The 24,626-nt window shown below is 43.0% G+C and overlaps 1 protein-coding gene across 3 annotated transcripts in view; it reads right to left on the reverse strand.

The window, feature by feature from the left end:
- The window catches only part of lama5 (laminin, alpha 5), a 115,362-nt gene that overhangs the window by 83,718 nt on the left and 7,018 nt on the right, over positions 1-24,626 (reverse strand). The window lies entirely within an intron of this gene.

Below are 24,626 nucleotides of genomic sequence, written 5' to 3' on the forward strand. Positions count from 1 at the left end.
ATGGGTACCCACAGAACACATTTTCAAAGGACCCCTTGAAAGGGCCACGCCAGTTTTTCCTTGTTATATCTATTTGGAGCGTTATTTAGTGCTCTTCCTGACGAGCTAGCATGACACAGGACCAATGTGTTCCTTAGTTTTTTTGATTTCATATGATACCAGTATCTCTACTGTAGCTTTAAAACTGAGCCCGCTGGGCAGCCCGATAGCTCAGTTGGTAGAGCAGGTGCCCATTAGGCTGTGTCCTAAACGCGACAGGCCCGGGTTCGAATCCAACCTGTGGCCCTTTCCGCATGTCACCCCCTCTCTCTCTCTCTCTCTCCCTTTCTACACTATCCACTCTCCTATAAATGAATCTAAGAATAGAATCTAACGTTAACGTCATCTCTGTTGATCCAGTTGGTTCTTCCATGGCTGCAGAAGGCTGTTAGTGTTTGTGCACCAGTTTGTTTCATACGTGGGATCGGGGCGTTGAGATGAGCGTTGGACGGGATCAGACCGGCAGACTGGCTGCAGCATTGTTGTCGGAGAAGCCAGTATTTCCTTCATCTCTGATGACATATCATGGTCATTTTATGACTTATTACTGACAATATATTACACATTGATTCTTTAAGATGTATTGGTTTTACACGTGCGTTCTGTGCACATGGAAGGTCTCGCTCCAGGAACAACATCTGGGCAAATTTGGCAGAAAAATATAATTGTAGTTTAAATCCTTTGGATGTAAAAAGCAGCCGACCAACTTGTGTTTGTTGTTAGAACAGGTTCAACATTCAGCCGGTCTTTGTGTCTCTGATCATCCATCAGTGAGTTCAGCCTGTTGATCTCTCCACACTTCCTGCTTCTGACAGGCAGCTCCGTCACAGGTGATGACAACAAACACGCAACGGCACAGAAACACACAGAGAACCTGCTAAAACTAGCACTACTCCGTTTCAGACTGATGATGAATGAGAGGAGGAGGATGGAGGGATGGAGGGATGGAGGGATGGAGGGATGGAGGAGGAGGGGGACATGCCATCTTTTCTCCGTTGACAGACTCATCCATCCATCTCCATCTGTCCAACCATTCACACTCCAAGAACTTTATCAGTCTCATATTATTACAACACAAACTGCAGTTTCCGTCAGGATTCACAGAGAAAACTGTTTTTAGTCACGAGTCTAGAAGATTGTCCAGTTAAAGAAGGTGGTTTCTACTTCAAACACAAATAACCCTGTGTGTATGAGCATATATATAATATATATAATATATATATAATATATATATGTTAGTGTCTGAAGGAGATCTAAAGGACAGGAAACAGAAAGGATCCCTCGGGGCCTGTATTTTATACCTGAATGTATGAGGATACTGTGTGTGTACGTCTGAGGAATGCAGGTGTGTGTGTGTGTGTGTGTGTGTGTGTGTGTGTGTGTGTGTGTGTGTGTCTGGCTCCTGGCTGGTTTAATAATTGTACACATTCCTCGGTGGCACCACATTCCCTCATACCTCAGGTAACCATGGAGATAAGACGGGACACCCACAATAAAAGGACAGAGGGAAGGAGAGAGGGATGAAGGAGAGAGGGATGAAGGAGAGAGGGATGAAGGAGAGAGGGAAGGAGAGAGGGATGAAGGAGAGAGGGATGAAGGGACACTGTACACACCCTGAAGAGAGAGAGAGAGTGGAGGTGCACACTAACTGGATCCGGGCTCAGCAACCTTTACTATCAAAAACTAAATCTGTCTGGAGCCGCAAAACATGTGATCACTGTGATGAAGGTAACTCAGTTTATAGTCTAAGTATATAATATATCAGTCTAATGCAGTGAGGGCCAAAGAGACAATGTACTACGGAGTATTAGGGCCACATTGAGGGAAAAAAACATCTGAGATTTACACAATAAAGTCGCAATATTATGAGAATAACGTCATAACTTAACGATAAAAATGTCGTAATATTACGAGAATGAAGTCATAACTTTACGAGAAAAAAAGTAATTTCCTCCTCCACAAAAGAGTCGTACCATAGACCTACAAGCTCAAACCAGCAAACATTTGATAGTTTAAGTTGTTAAATTAACTGATTATCAGAAAAGCTTTCAATCAGTCAGCTCACTGATAAACGGATTAAATCATTTCAGCACTAATTCACACTGAATAAAGGACTCTGAACAAACAGCTGGACTGAATCCACTCTGAGCTTCCACAGCTGGAGAGCAAAGGCTCTTTAATCGCAGCTCACACGCTGCTACAGTGACACCAACCATACAGATGTTCTGACATCACACAGCACCAACAGATGTTCTGGTGCGTGGAGACGCGTGTGACATATCTCTTTACAGTAAGCCGGACGGACGGGCAGATTATTCTGGCGTCTGGAGAGAGAGAGAGAGACAGAGAGAGAGAGAGAGAGAGAGAGAGGGAGAGAGACAGAGAGAGAGAGAGAGAGAGAGAGAGAGACAGAGAGAGAGAGAGAGAGAGACAGAGAGAGAGAGAGAGAGAGATACAGAGAGAGAGAGAGACAGAGAGAGAGAGAGAGAGATAGAGAGAGAGAGGAGACAGAGAGAGAGAGAGAGAGACAGAGAGAGAGAGAGAGAGAGAGAGATACAGAGAGAGAGAGAGACAGAGAGAGAGAGAGAGAGAGACAGAGAGAGAGAGAGAGAGAGAGAGAGAGAAGAGACAGGAGGACGGAGCTGCAGCTGCATCCGTCACTATGTGGAAGAGATTTAAAGGATCAATACGTAGTCAGAAATGTTTCTGTGAGTCCATTCACAACTTTGTTATTATTTTATAAAGCATGTAGGATGTGTGTGTGTGTATATATATATATATATATATATATATATATATATATATATATAAAACAGGTCACGTTTAGGGATGCAACTAACGATTATTATCATTGTTGATTAATCTGTCGATTATTTTCTGGATTAATCGATTAATTGTTTGGTTGCTAACATGTCAATCGGTATTTCTTAAAGCGCAAGGCGTTTAGCGAGCAATAAGAGCGCCTTTCATCCACGTATAAACGCTACGGTAAGAGGTAGCGACGTAGAATAAAAAGTGATTTCTCATTACACTGTCACATGTTTTTTGTTGATGTTTTTCCGTACGTGTTTTACTTAGTTTACTTAGAAACATCACTCCTTCCTTCCTTCCTTCCTTCCTTCCTTCCTTCCATCCATCCATCCATTCATTCATTCTGTCTCAACTCACTCTTCTTGTTATCTGTCAGTCCGTCAGTGTGTAATCTGTCTCGCTGCGTCTCTACAGACACATCCAGCGGTGCCAGACGGACGAGCAGCTGCTCTAATCACACACACCCCCACACCATACACTCCCACCATACACCCCCACCATACACTCCCACCCCACCCAATACCCAGCAGAGGAAACAAGAGGAAAGTTGATTCACGGCTTGTACAGTGTATCAGTGTGTGTGTGTGTGTGTGTGTGTGTGTGTGTGTGTGTGTGTGTGTTGAAGGTCATTCCTCACATTCCGAGTCAATCTCAGAGTCTCTGTTGAACCTCTCTCTCCTAATCCTCCCTCAACATGTCTTCATCCAGACCTCCTCTCTCTCTCTCTGTCTCTCTCTCTGTCTCTCTCTCTCTCTCTGGGGGTTCGGGAATGTCCATCTACTCTCCCGACAGAGATTCCTGACAGAGATTCCTTTGGGAAGACTCTCACAGCTCCTCTCTGATTTCAGTGAGAACATTTTCTGCCGTTCTCAGGTTTCACAGTTTAAAACAAGACGCCTCTTTAAACGCGTCTCGTTAAATTATAAAGGCTGAAAACGATCCGGTGTCTATCAAAGCAGAGAGGCTTTGACTTCTCTCACTGTGGAGTGATTTATCCTCCGGCACCAGGGAGAGGCGTACCGGGAGCTTTGACGGGAAGGAGCTCAGTGTGACAGACGAGTTATCTGAAAGTTTATCATCATCTGAAAGTCAAACATTTTACTGGATTCATTTTGAGATTTTCAAAGTAAAAGTCGCAATAAATCACAATATTCAAATCAGCACCCGAGTATGGTGATAGTATTGAATCAGGAGATGAGGTGAATCGTACCAGCCCTGATACCTCGTCAGTTGTTTGCCAGTCGTAGGCCTCGACTGGATCTAAACAGCCGCCTTTCTTCATCGTGTGTTGATGAACACCTCGTCAGGATGCACCGCTGCCCAATTCTCTGCTTCAACGCTCCATAAACCAACATTTCATCATTTTATTTGCAGTCTGGAACGTCTGTCGATTACTGTATTCATCTTTCTGGTCTGGAGTGGAGCGGGGTTTAGTTAACCTTCAGGCTCAAGCTCAGGTTTATCTCACATTTAAAAGCTGTAAATGTCAAACGTAGCCTCGAGCTGATTGACCTGTAAATATCTGCTGCTGTGATTTAAACTGTGAGAGAAATAAACTGGTCACTTTAAACACCATGTTATCAGCAGTCCCTGAGTTCAGCCCGATAGAGAGAGGTGTCACCTGGATCTATCAACGAACGGCAGACCAGAACTGTACCTAATAACAGCCTCCATGTTCCCACCGACCACGCGGCGCTCCAGGTGGCGTTCCCAGAGGCTAAAGATGTACAGAGACAACCTGCAGCTTCACACCTTTAACACCACCTCTATACATTCATGCAGCCGGCCCGTACACGCTCAGCCAGTGAACCCAGAAATGTTAAGATTACACTCTCTCTGTCTTTATCTTTCCATCGACACGCCGCTTTGCACAGTTGTTAAAGCTTCTGCACAACGCACACATCCCCATGTATAGCATATCTCTGACGTGTCGGGGCAAGAAGAGACTCGGCGATGCGCTGCATTCCAGGGATGTCACAAAGTCGGAAATACTGACTTCCCGCTGGAAACAAAATGGATTTACATGACCGATCAAGATTTATAGTTGGAAGGTCGAGCTCAAATCCACCAGTTTGACTTTAACCCTCATTTTTTGTTCAATACTACAAAAGTGTGTCCATTAAAAAAGACAAATTAGAGACATTTTCCAGTAACTTTGACTTTCACATCTCATAATTAGAACCTTTGAGGTTTATGTCTGTAGCCTGAATGTGTTTTCTTATCTTGTAATTATTAGAAAACTTAACTCAATGAAACATTCAAACAAAGAAACACGATTTCTTCAGAGTACTTCAGATGGTTTTGAATGTTGTAATTGAATGAATGGGCGTGATTACAGGCGAATCAATCATACAACGGTTTGTTTGATATCTCACGGGAAAGTTATTCCTCATTTTTTGTGCGTTTTACTACCAATGTCCAGCAACACGTGGCGTGCACGTGACAATTTCCGCTCCAATCTTTTCAAAGTAAACTTCTGTCTTCACAGGAAACAACTTGGTTCGGTTTCAGTAACAAAACCACTGATGGTCCGTGTCCACAGCCTCCGTGCTTTCCACGCTCCCCATTCATTGTCTATGCAAGCAGCCGCGCAATGCATTCTGGTAGCGTGGCGTCGCGATTCGAGAGACTAGGCGTCACGACGCCCGCTCCTCATTTGCATAAAGTTGAAGGCTCGTCTACTTTAAGCAAATCACAAACTCCCGAGGATCTTTTAAAATAAACGTTGTTGATCTAAATTAAAGACAGATTCATCAACATGGATTATTTCTCACCTCAAATGTTTTCAGAAACACATCTCAGTGAACTATTCTCGTGAAATAAGAGAAGAAAGTTTCCAAACGAGCCTCCAGACTGGCTCGGTTTGAAAGCTGGGAGCAGCAGCAAACGGCGGGAAAGCGTTCGTCCAATCAGGAGCCGAGTGTGTTGTGTCTAGTGGCGGCCCACCAAGCGTCCAATGTTGGGAAGCGCCGCGTCCCCTCGCGATAAAAAACGCCCCGGTGGACACGTACCATCAGTTAAGTTTAGGCAAAAAAAACACTTAGTTAGGCTTTACAAGAAAACCTTTGAGGAATCCTGACCTGCTCGGTCCAGAACCACATCTTTATCTCACACTGACTAAAAAGAAAAGTTACTGAATTGATTTCGAGTCATTGATTGGTATCGTATCGCTCTAGATGAGCCAGATATCGTCCTGAATCGCATCAGACCCATGGAAAGTGACACGTATCATATATCGTTACATCCCTTCTGATTATATACTAGAAGCAAAACCACTCTTACTGTTCCAAATGTTCTATGCTAACTTGTCCATAAAGTAACACGAGCATAACATCGGCTGTTGACGACAGAATTTCAGATCAATCAACAATTTCTCGTCCACATTTCTCTCATCTGGTTTTTCCAAACTGGACAACTAGAACGGGATGGGAATGTCAGACTTTGTTTGTAAGGAACGCAGCACTAGAGAGGAGAAGAAAAGGTGACATGGAGAAGGAGAAGAGGGTGAGCACTGAGAGGGGAAGACAATGAGAAGAGTGGTGAGAAAAGAAAAGCAGACGAGAAGAAGAAGAGGAGGGGAAGGACGAGAAGAGAGATACGAGATAAAGAAGAATGAACTCCCGTCATGGAAACACTGACCGAGGCTTCTTCTCAGAGTCCTTATCAGAGCAGACAAGGAAGGAGGGAGGAAGGAAGGGAAGGAAAGGAGGAGTAGAGGAAAAACAGCGAGGGAGGGATGAAGAGATAGAGGAGGAGGAGGAGGAGGAGGAGGAGGAGGAGAGAAAAGGAGGGTAAAAGTGAGGAAGAAGAATCACACCTCGTCTTCACCGTCCTTGAAGACATTTCCCTCACAGATTAGTGGGATTTTCTTTTTAATTTATAAGGGACATGTAATGTTTTACACTTCTGGTGAATATAATCCATCAATCTGATTTCCATAGATGTATTTTGTATATACAGTTCCCTTTGTTAACACCTTATTTTGAAAAGCGGACGTAGTCCCACGTGTCTACTTCCTGTAACTTCTCCAAGGTGGTCTCTAGCTCTCCCGTCAGCTCCGTTCTCTTCATCCATCCATGGTCAGCTCCATCGGGGCCGTTTCAATGCAGAGAACAGAAATGTCAGTATCTGGGTGCTCTACAGTCGTAGTGTCTGCCCATTTGACCACGGAGACGAGAGCGACGGCCGGCTCCACCGCCACATTACCGCCATACCATAACGTTACCACCATACCATAACGTTTCCTGTCGGTGACAGAGTTAGCATGCAGCTTTAGCTCTGCTCTGTCTAGCTCTGCTTTTCCTGTCAATGTGTGAAACCCAAAGTGTTTCCATCCTTTACTGGATGTGTAGTGTTTACCACGCTGGATTTAACATGGGAGGGTGCAGGTCGTATCCACGCTGACCCTCCTACGGTTTAGACTCTCTGAGGTTTGTTTTGGTTGACGGATACGGAACGGATATGACGTCACGTTACTCAGACTACCACAATAAAAGCGGTAACTTCCTTCTACCTCCACATAGACTCAGATGAAGCAGATATATCGATTCTGGTATTAAAAAAAATAAAAAAATGTCCCTAATATCTTTACAAGAATACAACATTTCATTTTAAAGTCATATGTCAGTTTAATTGAACTACATTTGGATTAACAAACCGTGCATTACGACTGTCTGAAGAAGAAAAGCATTTTTAAGCATCTTTTAAACAACCGAACTCCAGAAAGTCTCCGATAGACTGAGAGAGAAGCCGAGAGGAAGAGAGGGAGATGATGGAGGAGTGGAGAAGAGGGAACAAGTAGCAGAATGAGAGAGAGGAGGGAGGTGGAACAGATAGAAAGAGGCCCTGGAGGAACGGTTTATCCTCCTGCTCCTCTGACAGATTGATGCCTTGTTAGACGGTTCAACATCCCCCCAGGATGTGGAAACTCCTGCTCACTGTGTGTCTGTCTTTGTGTGTTTTAGACCTCGACAGTGAGGACATTTTTGAAAAGTGAGGACATTTTGTCCGCTCATCGCCTCAGAGACAAATTCCTCGTATGACAAACTTCACCAATAAAAGCTGATTGAGTCTTCAACGGGCTGTTTTGAGGGTTCAGACTTGGTTTCAGGGTTTCAGTTAGAACTAGACCTCGAGGTTTATTCTAGAAAATATGAAGCGATTAACGGTGAAGACCGTCACTGCTGGAAGACATTCATACTGTTGTACTCGCTTGTTCACGTGAAAGGTGTAGCGAACAAAAAAAGAGAGCTAAAGAGAGAAGGTCAAACTTTGTCTCCTTTCTCACCAATCACAGCGTGAAGACGACGTGAATGTCCGATTGGTTCTTTCAGAAAGTTTCAGAAATTGTCAGACAAAGGCCGTCCTGATCCGACGTCAAATGATAAAGACCAGGGGTCAGCAACCTTTACTATCAAAAGAGACATTTTAGGCAAAAAAAACTAAACTAAAACTCTCATGAAAACATCAGAAGTCTCAACTGACAGCGACAAAGAAACAAATAAATGGAAATGCTCTAAGTTGAGTGTAAATTATTTATAAAAATCTGACAGATAACGTCAGCTGACATGTTGCAGCCTGACACGCTGAAATAAAATGAAGCATGAAATTCACCTGGAAAACGACACTGACAATGTTCCAACTGTGTCTGAAGTGAAGGAGGAGAGCAGAGGAACTCTGGGAATGATTAAACAGACCCGGAGAGAGAGAGGGAGAGAGGGAGGGAGGAGGTCAGACGGAGGAGGAAGGGAGGTTTCCTCTCCTCTGACCTTGACTTTCTCCACGTTCCTGATCCTGATTCCTCCTTTCATGTGTTCCCTCCATCCCTCATTATGACCGACAGCTGGGGCACATCCCGTAATTAGAGGAGAACGGGAGGACGAGTGATAAGGGAGAGAGAGACGGGGGGGAGTGTTAAGAAGAGAGAGATGGAGGAGTTAGTAGAAACTCTTCAAGGTGAAACACTGATGGATTACAGACAAGATGAAAGTGATCCGTCTAATATTGTAAGAATCAGAAATGTGTTGTTAACAGCTTCACCTGTGTCCGTTAAGTCAACTAAAGTCAGCGTCCTGTTGCTGGCGCTTGTGCTCGCTCTACATAGACATGAAGGAGCATCACTCAACACAGTGAGGAGACACACGTCAGCTAAAAGCACAATATCACTCTATATTTCAGCTGCTTGGCAGTAATGTTAGCTGACCAGACCAAGGTCTCTCCATGAATCAATGCTGATCCTAGTGTTGGCTTTTCCCGCCTCAGCCTCCCGACCGCGGCCGGAGGGAACGGGGGAGACGCCGGAGTTTTGGTGGGAGACGATAACGTTTCTCTCTGCGGAGCCCCGTCACTTCACAAGACACGGGAAACCTCTGTTGGTCTGGAGGAGCTGCAGCAGTTATTTCTGCACAAACGTCCACTGAACATTCACTAGATATTCTCAGAGCTAAACTAACTCTTCTGCAGTGTGGAGTGAGCAGCATGCACGTGAGAGGTGGAGAGAGAGAGAGAGAAGGAGCGTGGTGTGTGAGTGAAGGGAGACAGAGGAGCAGAGGAGCAGAGGAGCAGAGACTCCGGTCCTGGAGACCAAAGCTACGGTCTCCCCCGCGTCCTCCGACCGCGGCCAACACTGTTTAACAGCTTCACTAGATACAACCAAGAGGGTTTGGTGCTTCACTGGAGTTTGTGTTGGAGTCTGAGTCTGAACAGCGGAGACACACGAGAGACCATGAGACACCGACCAGCAAGGATTTATACCTGGAGGAAGTTACAAACAGTCCCTTTAAATTAGACTGTTTCTATCTGATGATCAAAATGCATAAAAGATGAACTGGCAAAACTAAATGGTATGCAGCCGTTGTTAATGTTATTAATTACACCGACGCTTTTGTAAATATAGAACACACAGCATATACAGCTTTATAACATGTTTAACTATGCTGTATGTGTGGAGCTGTAATGTATGCAGAAACATACAGATTTACAGCATCTATTCTCCTCTCTCTGTCTACAGAACACATTCATCATATATTAACTATCTAATATGATAATAGAGGCTACATTTACTAAACGATTAGACGCTTATGAAGACTGAACGTTAGATTTCCCTCACTGCACCGTCCCAGTAAAGATTAGCTTCATATGACTACAGAGCTCATCAGATCAGAAAGATATTAGCGGGACAATTTTTGTTGGCGCATACAGCGTCCATCAAGCAGACGGTCCGACAGACAGACATGTCCTCTACCACGCCAGATATTCCCAGTATGTGTTACAGAGTACGGCTGCATGTTAACGGGGACTGGGAGCGCTGAGGAGCCCCAGCTGCTTCAATGGAACCACTCACAGCTGCTGCAGCTCCTCTCTCTCTCTCAGGAGCTGATAAACACCCCTCTCTCTCTCTCTCTCTCTCTCTTTGATGGTGCAGTGATCACAGGGTCACAAGTTCAATCCCCGCCAACAGCTGACTGAGTCCCGTTAATGTGTCCAACCCCAGTTAGAGATTCAGAAGGCGAGCAGGAACAAGTGCAGAGAAACACACTCAGAGCTTCTGCCTCTCTATACCAACAATACATGCACGCACATACGCACTCACGCACACATGCATGCACACATGCACAGTGTCACAGTGTGATGAGGTTCTAAATGTGGACTTTGGCCTGCGGAGCGTCGCGGTCGGTCACAGTCTCTGAACTCTGACTAAGCTTCATTCAGACACTCTTAGCTGCTAGCTGTTAGCTGGACACATTTAGAGGATCACAGCGGATCATTCAGGCGGTTGTCTGCTTTTATTTTAAGACACCCAAAGAGTATTTTCTTTAAAGTATTTAAGCGTTGAGGAACTCAGAGCGGTATATTATATATTATATTATTATATTATCTAAAGGACCGACAGGAGATTTAAATAATACTTCTGAAATGATGCATCATTCAGGAGGTTTGTACCTTTACTGTTTATTTTGAACACAGTCTAGATTAATGTAGGAACATGTATTTCATTTGTGTCGTTTTTTTTTGTATTTTATTTGTATTTTGAGATTTTGTAGATATTTATTTATTTATTTCTAATATATATTAATATTTTTTTGCATGTAGTAGTTATTTGATTTGTTGACCAAACGTGACAATGTTCATGTAAAAAAAATCTATAAAATACTAATAAAAAAACAGTGTTTTTACCAGCGTATCCTCATACAACGGTTTATATGATATCTTCTGAAAATTTCCGCTCGTTACGTTAACACAGTCTTTTCAAAATAAACTTCCGTCTCCGCAGGAAACACCTTAGTTAGGTTTAGGAAGAGGTGGTGGTTTGGGTTAAAATAACTACTGAAGTCCAGAAGTTATGGGATAAATAAATCAACGTTGACTTAACGCCGGTGTTCTGGGTGAAAGTCTGGTGTTGTTGGACCGACCCATCCGACCCGACCGCCTCGCTACGCAGCGCTTGTCGCTCTTTTATACTTTAATACTTCCTGGTTCACGGTTACGTGGATTAAATATGAATTGATTTTGTGGGATATAAATGAATGACGGATCATTACTTGTCGTCGGTATGGCTACGAACACTAACATCTACTCTGTTCTACGTCATCTGGAGGCCTTAAATTGAATACGTTTTATTTCACCATCAGTCTGAGCGGTCAGAGAGCTCAGAGAGCTCAGTGAGCTCAGTGAGCTGCCACACTGCCTCGACCCCCACAACACACACAAACACACCTACGCTCCACTCCCATTCAACGTTTTATGACATTAACTATGGGAAAACACTCCCTTCTGTTTGCCATCCTCCTCTTCTCATCCCTCCATCCTCCCACCCCCAACATCCACTCCTCTGTTTGTACGAGGAGGAAGACATTCCTGCAGCTGTGAGGCCACATTCTGCATCACAAACACAGGGTTCTCCTTCACAAACACAGGGTTCTCCTTCACTGCAGTGATGTTTAACATGAACTTCCACTTGTGTTCATTATTAGAAATGTAAAGTAAGACAAACTTTAACTCGGTGACCTCTACTTCCTCCGTCTCCCCTCTCTTTCCTCTCTTTCCTCCCCCCGGCTCCCTCTTTTCATTCACCAGCAAAGAAACTCAAACAATCTGCTGGAGTTGACCTGGTTAAAACCAATATTTACTGTCACATTAACAGGAGCAAACCTCTCCCTTTGTCCTCCTCCTCCTCTTCCTCCTCCTCGCCTTTTATGCCTCGTTTCTTCACATTTATCATGTGTGTGTGTGTGTGTGTGTGTGTGTGTGTGTGTGTGTGTGCCTGCCTTTCTTCTTCCGCTCACGGAAAACGCTGATAAGTGAAATACGTGAAAAGATAACTGATGAAACTGCAGATAGTTTTTATGACAAACTACATTCCAGCAACTTTTAAACAGAAAGAAATAATGATACTGACATATTGAGCTTCTTCAGAAGCTTGCTGAGCTCCAGATCTCAATGTGAATTAATCCTGTTTGGGCCATTTATCCACACTAAGCAGGTATATTTGACCACTGAGGACACGTCTTTTCCAAAACTCTCTCCAAAAGCGGATAAAGTTGAAAATAGCGAACTTAAAATGAACTGAAAATGTATGTCATGTCATTTCTACTGGAAAAGTGTGTGAAAAGTTTATTAAAATAGTTGTTTGATAAAATAATCTTTACCTCGCCGACGGGGAACTGAAGCCGTTATCTATGCTCCCTTCAGAGCCACCAGACTCCATTGATAAAAACATTTTACCTCGGAGAACACAGCGTTGCTGGTCTACCGCTGCCTCCATCGGTTAGTTTGTTTGTGGTTAAGAGTGACTTTGGTGAATCCGAAATAACCGTTTAAAACACTAAAGTCACACAATACCACAAACAAACTAACCGACTGAGGCAGCGGTAGACCAGCAACGCCGTGTTCTCCGAGGTAAAATTAATGATTTTGTGAATGGAGTCTGGTGTCTTTGAAGAGAGCGAGATAACGGCTTCAGTTCCCCGTCAGAAAGGGACAATCTGACGGCGAAGTAAAGCAATGAAAATATTCTAAGTACCTCATAAAACCTCACTTTAAAACATCCTTTAAGTTTGGATCAATGTCTGACGGACAAAGATGTTAAAAAAAAGACCCAGCTGGTTTATTCAGTTTAGACGTGGGATCCAGAACCAGATTGTGTTTCTCTTTAAGTCGTCTGATCCAGTTCTTCTATCACACTAAATGAGCTCATTGTGTGATAGCAGGCAGACATTAGCATCAGGCTATTCTTAGTCTGGTTTGGCAGAGCAGCAAGAAGACGGCTGAAAGTCGCTGGTGTCCTTCAGGGACGACGAGTCTGGCACAGAAAGTGTTTTTCTGTCTGAGTTTTGTCTGCGGAGGAAGCTGCTTACACTCCTCACACACTGCAGCTGGACGTCTACGACGCCAGATGAGCAACGAGCCATCTTATCAGGATGGATGCCGATATCTGTGATATTTTCATACGTCTGTACCTACGACTGTTAATTCAGTTTAATAGTCTGACATCTTGGGGCTGAAGCTGACAAATAATGTACGTAGGCCCAGACAACAATACGTTTCCTCTGAGGGAAACTCTCTACGGGACTCCCACACTGTCAGTGCGTCATGGCGGGGATAGTCCTTTGATAAGTCATGATGGTCACAGCCTCTAATGCACCCCCCCCCCCCCCCCCATCTATAATAATACATTCTTTTCTGATCCCACTTCGTGCTCAAATGCACCACAGGTGCGCCAAGTTAACCATCCTGATGAAAACACCTATGGTGCGTGCATATCAGCGTGTGAACGCGCGTGCATCAACGTGCATCAACATGCGTCAACGTGCATCAACTTGCATCAACGTGCGTCAGCGTGCATCAGCATGCATCAACGTGCATCAACGTGCATCAACGTGCATCAACTTGCATCAACGTGCATCAACGTGCATCAACGTGCATCAACGTGCGGTATACTTAAGTGTCCCAGTTTGGGGGGTTTGAAAATATGGTCCCCCTACCCTACTGACCCACATCTGTGGTGCTTATAGCGACTGATTACACACATTTAATGAGCTGATAACAGTCGAAGCGGGTGTAGTCTCTAACTGAATACACTGACACAAAACTTCTCATCAGCCCTAACGTCACAACAACTATCCAAACCTCTCCATCGTGACTCCCACCTCGACCACAGTCAGAGTTTGTGTGAAGGACGTCGATCTAATATGGTTTTACCATCCGAGAATAACAGACCTTGAAAAAGCTAAAACATCCTTTGGGGGCGCCCCGGTAGCTCAGTTGGTAACTGTTTTTCGAATTCAACCTGCGGCCCTTTCCGCATGTCCCCCCCCCCCCCCTCTCTCTCCTCCCCTTTCTAAACTATCCACTGTCTTATAAATAAAGGCTTGAAAAACGTCGAAAAAATAATTTAATAATTAAAAAAATTAACATCCTTTGGATGCCAAACATCAAACGTCTGACAAGTCGACTTGATGTCGCCTGAATGTGTGTTGTAGTTTTTATTATAGGAGAATAAATAAAGCCTGATCAAACAGAGGAATACAGACGTGTGTGCTGATTGGTTGAACCTCAAGTGACTGATTAACTCCTCTAATCTCCTCCTTTAATTCATTAATTCCCCGTTGAATCTCACTTCCTCCGTCTCCCTGTGAAGACACTTCACTGCTGTTTTCACAACCGACTGTTTCCCTCCATGTTTGTTCAGTCTTTGTGAATGAAGCCAAACACTCTCACTGACACAATGGTGTGATAAAGAGCCCATTGAGAAGTATTCTGAATGCTCAGGACCAGCGCTGCATCAAACAGGGAGGTTAAGGGGGGGGGCAAACACTGCGAGACAAAGAGACCGAGCTGAAGCTGAACGGACGGCCAACGAGTCACAACCAGAACCAGAACCAGAGCAGTTGTTTAAAATCATGTTGTCCATCAGGAAGGTCGTGTTCATGTGGAAAGTAGGGATCAAATCAGGAACATTTAGAGAAATCAGGGACACGGAACGGAGGAAGAAAGAGAAGATGAGGAAGATACAGAGAGAAGATCTAGAGAGAGACGAGGTGATGAAGGTTAAAAGATGAGCTGAACAGAGAGAGAGAGAGAGAGAGAGGAAGCAGGTAGTGAGAGTGTGTGTGTGTGTGTGTGTGTGTGTGTGTGTGTGTGTACAAATTAGGGCCGGTCAGGGAGTTCAAAGCAGCGGGGAGGTTAACAACTGAAGAGCCTGATAATGACCTTTGACCTTTGACCTGTGACAGATCAACAGGTTGGAACAGACGGAGCGCGTGACGAAGGAGCGACACGAACAGCATCAGAGTTACAGGTCGGGATGTAATGAACACACATATAATACACACACATAATACACACACGTAATACACACATAATACACGCACACACACACAAACACCAAAACCAAACCACTGAAGGGGAGCAACAAGAGTGGGAGGCAGCCTCTTATAATCACTTCCTCTGCTTTGATAATGACACACACACACACACACACACACACACACACACACATAATACACACACACACACACACATATAATACACACACATGCGAACACACACACACACACACACACACACACACACACACATTTGACATTTCAATCAAAGATGGAGTATGAATGGCTTCTTTTTCTGTCTTCCCCAGCTGGAGTCCTTCTCTATTCCCTCTCCCCTTCCTGTCCTCCTCTTCCTCCTCCTCCTCTTCCTCATCCTCCTCCTCTCCTTCCTTCTCCTTCCTCCTCCTCCTTCTCCTCCCTTCTCCTTCCTCCTCCTCCTTCTCCTCTTCTGGTTTCTCTTTTTAGTTTTTCTCTACATGTGTGTGTTTCCATTCTTCTTTGCAGGAGGAGGTAAAGTAGAGTTCAGGGCAGCAGGACTGAATACATTTCAACACCGTCGGGTACTACAGTGGAGCTAAATAAAATGTTTTACGTTATTATAAATTAAATTGAAAACTGAACTGTGTTTTAGGGAATTTAGGTTTTAAAATGAAGTTTTTCCGCTGGCATATATCAGGGTTTTAAAATGAAATGCCAGAGGTTCAAACTTTTTCACATCAAGAAACCCCTAAACTGACACAAATTAGACCACAGACCCCCATCATCTCCCATCATCTCCCATCATCTCCCAACATCTCCCATCATCTCCCATCATCTCCCATCATCTCCCAACATCTCCCATCATCTCCCATCATCTCCCATCATCTCCCAACATCTCCCATCATCTCCCATCATCTCCCATCATCTCCCAACATCTCCCATCATCTCCCAACATCTCCCATCATCTCCCATCATCTCCCAACATCTCCCATCATCTCCCATCATCTCCCAACATCTCCCATCATCTCCCATCATCTCCCATCATCTCCCATCATCTCCCATTATCTCCCATCATTGTGGCATCTGAGTCTATGCAGAGGTAGAAGGAAGTTACCGCTTTTATTGTGGTAGTCTGAGTAACGTGACGTCATATCCGTTCTGTATCCGTCAACCAAAACAAACCTCAGAGAGTCTAAAAGTTCGAGGGTCGTCATGGATACGACCTGCACCCTCCCATGTTAAATCCAGCGTGGTAAACACTACACATCCAGTAAAGGATGGAAACACTTTGGGTTTCACACATTGACAGGAAAAGCAGAGCTAGACAGAGCAGAGCTAAAGCTGCATGCTAACTTCTAAAGGACAAAATGTGTCCGAAAATAAGTCTGAAAAAAGTCAGAAAATTAGGCCAAAGTATGTCCGAAAAAAATGTCCTAAAAAAGGCAGAAAATGTCTGCAAAATATCAGAAAAAAGTGCGAAAAAGTTAGCTGGAAACGTTAATACATCTATGGAAATCAGATTGATGGATTATATTCACCAGAAGTATAAAACATTACATGTCCCTTATAAATTAAAAATAAAATCCCACTAATCTGTGAGGGAAATGTCTTTATTCTTTGATTTCTGGGTTGCTGGATAATAAATGTAATCAATAATTCCTGACAATGTTCCTGATATATTTGACTTCAGGACATCTCTGACTACATACATGCTGAAAATCAAACATTTTACTGGATTCATTTAGAGATTTTACAAAGTAAAAGTCTCTAGAAGTGGATGATTCATCTTTTTCCCTTCATGGTCTAGAGGTAAACAAGTTAACAACAATCACTATAATTCACAATACTTAAAAATTGCAATCCTCCGGTGTATCGTCCCAGCCCTAATAAATATTGTTTCATATATTATGTACAGTTCTGATCCGTCATGTGTTGCGTGTATATATATTAATGTTGTCTGGACGTGTCTCAGGCTAAAGAACGAGAGAACCCTCAGGAAACTACGACGCTGCATTCATCTAAATCTGTCAAAGTGAAGCTAAAAGTGAGGGTGAGTTAACCTTCCAACATCAACACTGTGATATCAGCTCCAACAACATACTCTGATATCAGCTAGAACAACATACAGCAGCAGCAGACAGATATAACCTCCTCCCTGCCTCCGTCCATCCATCAGCCCTCCTTTATTCTGGCTTCAATGTGGCATCAACTTCATCCCTTTTTGCCTCTTTCTCTCTCTTCACTCACTGAATCACTCCTATTAAGGTCAGATTTCTCTCTCTCTCTCTCTCTCTCCACCTCTCTTTCTCCCCCTCTCTTTCTCCCCCTCTCTGCTCATTTTCCTGCCCACTACACATAATGAATGACTGAAAAATGTGCACTGTGTGTGTCAGCGTTTGTGTTTCAGAGGCAACGTTTAACCCTGAACAAGAGGGACGGACGGGAAAACAGGAAGATGAAGGCCGATGAGTGGACGGTGACAGAAATAAGAGTCGCTGAGGAGGACGGAGGAATGAATGACTCCAACTGTTGACCCTCAAAATCACAGCCAAGGAGCTGAAGAGGACAACATGATTTATATGAAGAAGCAGAAAGAGAGCCACTATTAAAGATGTGTGGTTGACTGAGTCATGGTGGAAAGTACAGCAACAGAAAGAGAAAGAAAGAAAGAACAGAAATAAATCACTTGTTTGAAGACGTAATGATGATGATAACATATAAATCCTCTGAGAGGCTCACAACATTCACACTTGGAAATGAGAGAACAGCAACTCATAGCTAAAAACAAAGAATAAACAAATCAAATAAAAAAGATAAGTGACGGTGCAACGGCTCCGACGAGAGGCCAGGAAACAGGATGAAGTGTAACGGCTTCTAGTACTGCTGATCCCACTGAGAACACCTACACCGGGGATGCTTTGGACTGGACCGACTGAACCAACACAGGGCGGCTTTATATTTAACCTGAGCACATAAGATTAGAAAAAAAAACTTTAAACATTAAAAACTTAAACTTAAAAAAACTCTAAATTAAAACTTAAAACTTAAACTTAAATACCTAGTACTTAAACAACAAAATGTAAACTTAAACTTAAAAAAACACTTAAAACTTAAATTAAAAAAAACTTTAAAATAAAACAAAAAAAAACAACTTTAAACTTAAAAACCTAGAACTTAAACAACAAAAAAACTTAAACTTAAAAAACTTAAACAAAAAAAAATGTAAACTTAAACTTAAAAAACAACATAAAACTTAAATAATTTTTTTTTTTTAAATAAAACAAAAAAACAACTTAAACTTAAAAACCTAGAACTTAAACAACAACAAAAAAACGTTAAACTTAAAAAAAAACTTAAAAAAAAAACTTTAAAATAAAACAAAAAAAAAAAAACTTTAAACTTAAACTTTAAAAAAACAACTTAAAACTTAAATAAAAAAAAACTTTAAACTTAAACTTTTTAAAAAACAACTTAAACTTAAAAACCTAGAACTTAAACAACAACAAAAAAACTTAAACTTAAGTTGAAAAAAATCTTAAAAACCAGAAAAAAGCTCCCCCCTTAAAGGCCCCATACCGTTCTTATTTTCAGGTTCCTACTTTTATTTTGTAGGCCTGTTTCTACTAGTATATGTTTAAATACTGTAATGTTATTGTACTGTCTGCCTGAATAAAGCCTGTATTTACCTTCTGTCTGAAACGCTCCGTTTAAGCGCATTTCAACGGAATTGTGTTGCTAGGCAACAGCTTGGGTCCATGTTTACTTCCTGTCAGTTGATGTCATTCACAAAGGTTGCGTCTGAAATTCCACACTAACGTGTTATTTAGTAGCTAAAACAGTATGTGAGATATGTTAGTATGTCCGAAACTGGACACTACGGTGGCATACATATCCCACAATGCAATGCGGTAGTGACGACAACGTTCATAACACGTTTAGAAACGTCCTTTAGAAACTCCGGCTGGCTACGGGAACTGTTGCTCATGTCGACCTCTTTAGTCCACCGAAACAGTGCCGTGTAATATAAACCTTCGCTTGACATCAAGCTAAAGACATTTTTTGAAGTTAAAACAGCTTTGAAAATGTTTTTGATGTGAACTCAGCGTTACCCCCAAAAAAGCGTGTCAGAAACTGTCGGGGTTTTCCAGATATTAGCCTCCTCCCTGCTGCGGCTCCCAGCCGGCTGCCACTTTAAAGACACCGCTGACGTTCAAACCACATCAATAGCAGGAAGCATTCAATCGGGAGCAGTTGGCACCGCGCTCGCTCTTACGCACGGGCAAACAATGGAGCTACCTCAACACTGCGTGTGAGTGTGTGTGTGTGTGTACGTCTTTCTTTGTCCTGAAGGGAAACCTGCCAACACACCAGGAAATTAAGGACACGTGATGCTGAGAAACATTTCAATCCGGAAAAGTCCGGACTTGAAAAAGCATTTGCACATTTGATGGGTTAAAGAGTTCACTCACATTTTAAAATAGAAAACCATGTTTTCTCTCTTTCCTCTAGTAGTTTCCACCTCAACTGTTTACCTCTAGACCATGAGAAAAAGATGAATCAAACACTTCTAGGGACTTTTACTTTGTAAAATCTCTAAATGAATCCAGTAAAATGTTTGATTTTCAGCATGTATGTAGTCAGAGATGTCCTGAAGTCAAATATATCAAGATCATTGTCAGGAATTATTTATTATCCAGCACCCAGAAATCAAAGAATAAAGACATTTCCCTCACAGATTAGTGGGATTTTCTTTTTAATTTATAAGGGACATGTAATGTTTTATACTTCTGGTGAATATAATCCATCAATCTGATTTCCATAGATGTATTTAGTATATACAGTTCCCTTTGTTAACGCCTTATTTTGAAAAGCGGACGTAGTCCCACGTGTCTACTTCCTCTAACTTCTCCAAGGTGGTCTCTAGCTCTCCCGTCAGCTCCGTTCTCTTTATCCATCCATGGTCAGCTCCATCGGGGCCGTTTCAATGCAGAGAACACAAATGTCAGTGTCTGGGTGCTCTACAGTCGTTGTGTCGGCCCATTTGACCACGGAGCCAAGAGCGACGGCCGGCTCCACCGCAACCTTACCGCCATACCATAACGTTACCGCCATACCATAACGTTACCTCCATACCATAACGTTACCGCCATACCATAACGTCTCCCGTTAACTTTTTCTGCCTTTTTTTCGGAAATATTTCCAACATTTTTCAGACTTTTATTCAGACATATATCGGCCTTTTTCTGGTAACTTCCTTCTACCTCCACTTAGACTCAGATGAAGCAAATATATATATTCTGGCATTAAAACATCTATTTAGAAATCATAAAAAAAAAATAATATGAAGTGATTTTTTCCCACCCCCGACTCTTTAAATATTGTCTGCAATGAACTAAAAACATGAAATCAGTGGAGCTGCAGGACGAAGTGAAAGGTGTGATGACAGGAAACCTCTTGTTTTCTCTCCAGGTTGGAGGATGATGGAAAAGAGAAGACCTCACCTGAAGAACATTCTCACAAACACACAGAGACACATTCCCAACTGAAGCCTATATTGTGCTCTAATAATAGGCTGCTGAAACAGACAAACATCCCCCCTTCTGTCATCTCCTCCTCCTCCTCCTCCTCCTCCTCCTCCTCCTCCACCTCCTCCTCCTCTTTCCATGCCCTCACCCTCCTTCCTCTTCTTCACCTCCACTTTAAATCCTCCTTCCTGTCTTCCTCTTTTCCATGTTCTAGCCCTCCTTCCTCCTCCTCCTCCTCCTCCTCCTCCTCCTCTCTTCCTGGGAGTTTTGTTTCACCCTGCCTTCAGACTTGTCATCTAATATTAGTCTCCTTGTTTTTTCCACCTCCTCCTCCTCCTCCCCTTCACCTGTGATTACAGTATCCTTCCACTGTCACATACCTGAGGAATTAAACTGCACAGCAGAGAGTGAAAAACACATACTGACGTTACGCTGCGCTGAAATCACACCGCCTATAAACAAGACAATGGTGAATTGTGTTGAAGCGGGTATGACCTCATCAGATGATTCATACTCTTCATCAGGTAGCTGTCACTCTTCCTCCTCCTCCTCCTCCTCCAGTGTGCAGAGATATAGATTTATAGACTTCAGATATGGAATATAATAATGATCTGAGCGGGTTTTAACGTGTTTTAGTGCATCTCAAACTGAGATTTCTGCAGAACGACACGCGTTAAAGAGATTTTTGTTTTGGCTGCATTGAGAGATTAAATATGGATCAGTGGAATATTCAGAGCAGAGATAGGGGTGTAAGAAAATATCGAAAATATTGAATATCGAGATATTATGTTTTGTGATATCGATTCTCAAAAACACTGAATTGGTTTTTAGTTAATAGTTTACATGCAGAGATTAATTAAGTCAATCGTTGGATGTTACAGGGACTGTGATAAATGCAGATGTTCTGATTGCATAAAAAGTACAAAGTTACTCAGATTTTATGAATATGATATTGTGTTCTTTACACCGACAGGTTTCCTAAAATTAGATTAATACAAATAATTTTCAAAATTGCAATAAACCGCGCAATTCAGAGGTGCACGACAAACCACCACGACAACTTGTGGAGCCTTCGCACACCCCGTGAAAGCCGCGATGACGATCGTGCCGGCTTCACTACAGTGAGCATAACCCAGGCTTAAGAACAAGAGCGTGAAAGATGAGAGGACATGAAGGAGAAGAAGCTGGAAGAGGAGATCATAGTGACTTAGAAAGAGGAATACAACTGCAGAAGAGAAAATAGTTCTGACTTGTGAAGGAAAGGACGAGGAGGAGAATAAGGAGCAGAGGTAATGAGAGAAAGGAATGAGAGAAGACAGGAAGGTAGAGGAGATAGAAGAGGTCTATAACGGGCTGTGTGTTATCTGTAAATGATAGGCACAACGGGTGGTATAGATATAGAAAGACAGGAGGAGAAGGAGGAGGAGGAGGAGAGGAAGAAGGGTGTGACAACTTCTTATTTATAAGTCTTCAAACAGATGGTAGGAAGAAAAGGAAGGAGAAGATGAGCAGAGAGCATGAAAACCCACGAGGAGATGTAGAGATGTGTGTTTTAAAATCATCCTGAATGTCTCCGACTGCAGAGAGAGTCCAGTGAAAGACGTGTAATGAGCTGCTGGGTGTTGAGTGTTGGTGGTGCACGCTGTGCTTGGTACAACCTGCTGCAGTAACGCTCCGATACACTGAACCTGATAGTTACTGAGAGTTCGCCGGGTTTGCTGCCAACTGAATTCCCTCCAGGAGAATTTAATCTGTTCCTGTTTTTAAGCTGCTTCACCTTCAGAAATCACCGACAACACCTCAGAGTAACGTACGCGTACCGTTCAGCTCAGCAGTTTACAAACCATAGTGCTGTTATATACTGTATATATACTGTATATATATATATATGCATTATGAGCATTAGTGAGCTCCAACACTCCAACATGGGGCTATTATTCCCGAGAGGAAACTATGGTATAGATTAGGGATGCTCATTTGAAAAATGTTCTTAACCGATAACCGACTCTCGTTAACCGACAAGATTTGTGCCCCAGTTCACGGTCCGGGAGCGTTAACTTAGCAGCTACGATGCTGCGTTCACTGTCTCCAGTTCACCGCCCGGGAGCGTTAACTTAGCAGCTACGATGCTATGTGTCTGCCCGGCGGAACTTTAGCGAGTGTCCAACAGACAGTGTGTGTGTTTGTGCTACGTTAGCAGCTCTAGCGTTGCCGGAGGCTTCGTGCTCGCCGCCGCCACACGTAGTCTGAGTAACGTTAGTGAGTTTCCATCAGACCGTGTGTGTGTTGGTGGTGAGTGTGAGGTTGTTGGTGGTGTTCTAGCTGTGATCGTAGGTGTAGCAGTGTGTGTTCAGTTTATTTGTCGGTGAATAAATGCTACTAAACTACAACTCCTCCGCTCCGCTCAAGCGAGCCGGAGAGACCGGAGCCGACTTCCTGTATCCTGCAACTCCGGCTCCGCCTCTTAAGGTGGACTGTTAAGGTGGACCAGCTTTTCTCCTTAAAGTGACGAGCCGCTCCTCTGAGCCGCTCAGCTTTTGAGTTCATTATTAACATTTCTTTTAACCGTTTTAACCGATAGCGCTAATCGGTTAAAGTGCTTAATGTGGGTTAACGGTTAAACGGTTAATTATGGACATCTCTAGTATAGATTATTCCATAGTGAGAGAGAGAGAGGAAACTATGGTATAGATTATTGCAGACACAGAGAGGTAATCTAACGAGCGTTCTGCAGGTTGAGGCAGGTTAACTGACATTCCGATCTCTCCCTCCTCTCTTTCTCTTTCATTCAGCCAGAGGTAGGGGGTTACACACACACGCACACACACACACACTCTTGTAAACCCTGGCCTGAGCCCACCTACATTCTTGCAAGACAAAACTGCAACCTGGTAACCAGAGACCCCCCCCCCCCTCCTCTCCTTTAAGATGTCTTCTTCTTCTTGGCGTCGGCGCCTCCCAGAAAAGATTTGGTTTAAATGTAGTTTGTAAAGATTTCTGCTTCCATCTCGTTTTGAACAATAAATCATCATCAACTATCGTCTATGTAAAGATATAGAGGAGTAATGTCTACCTGAGCAGAGAGTGAAGTCTCTCTCTCTCACGGAGGTTTAGTGTGTGTTCAGACGGAGTGAAGATGTCTCTGTTCAGAGCAGATTGTCCACCACTGTCTTAGTGTCTATAGATGTTGCAGTGCAGGTGAAATGTTTGTCTGCAGACATAAATACTTTTCAAACGGTCATAATAAATCTCATGTACTAATTTATATGCCGGCTGAATCACTCTGAGAATGACATCATCTTGCGGTTGTCTAACATGAGATTTAGCACCACACGGTACCAATCACAGCTGTGGAGGCATTGGTATAGTTCTTTATATGTAAGGCATTAATGTATATTTATATATTTAATATCTTTTAATCATGGCTTTTTATAGTGCTTCTTGTATTGTAATGTTTTATATGTAATGTAATGTCTTGTTTTCTTTTTTTATCTGGACCTTGAGTTAGCAATAACAAAAGTTTGAATTGAAAATTGAATTAAATTATTACCTCCATGACATAAACGGGCTTATAGAAGCTTAAACACACACACACACACACACACACACACACACACACACACACACACACACACACACAGTGACAGCTCCCTGCTTCTCTATTGAGAGGTCGAACCCTGAGAGAGAGACGATGAAGAGAGAAAGAAGAAAGTAAAGAGGAGAAAAGGGCCGATAGGTGGAGGAGGGACGGGGGAACTGAACGCCATGACAGAAAACACTCCTGTCAAGGACACACACACTCACACTCACACACACACACACACACACTGAATGAATGAGGAGGCACTCGAGCTGCAGATTCTGGCACAAAAGAGTTGCATTCAGAAACATAAAAGGTTGTTGAAGAGCGACGTTCAAGAACACAAAAAGGTGAACGTGGAGCACA

The sequence above is a fragment of the Sebastes umbrosus genome, chromosome 6, assembly GCF_015220745.1.
Source record: "Sebastes umbrosus isolate fSebUmb1 chromosome 6, fSebUmb1.pri, whole genome shotgun sequence".
Lineage (NCBI taxonomy): Eukaryota > Metazoa > Chordata > Actinopteri > Perciformes > Sebastidae > Sebastes > Sebastes umbrosus.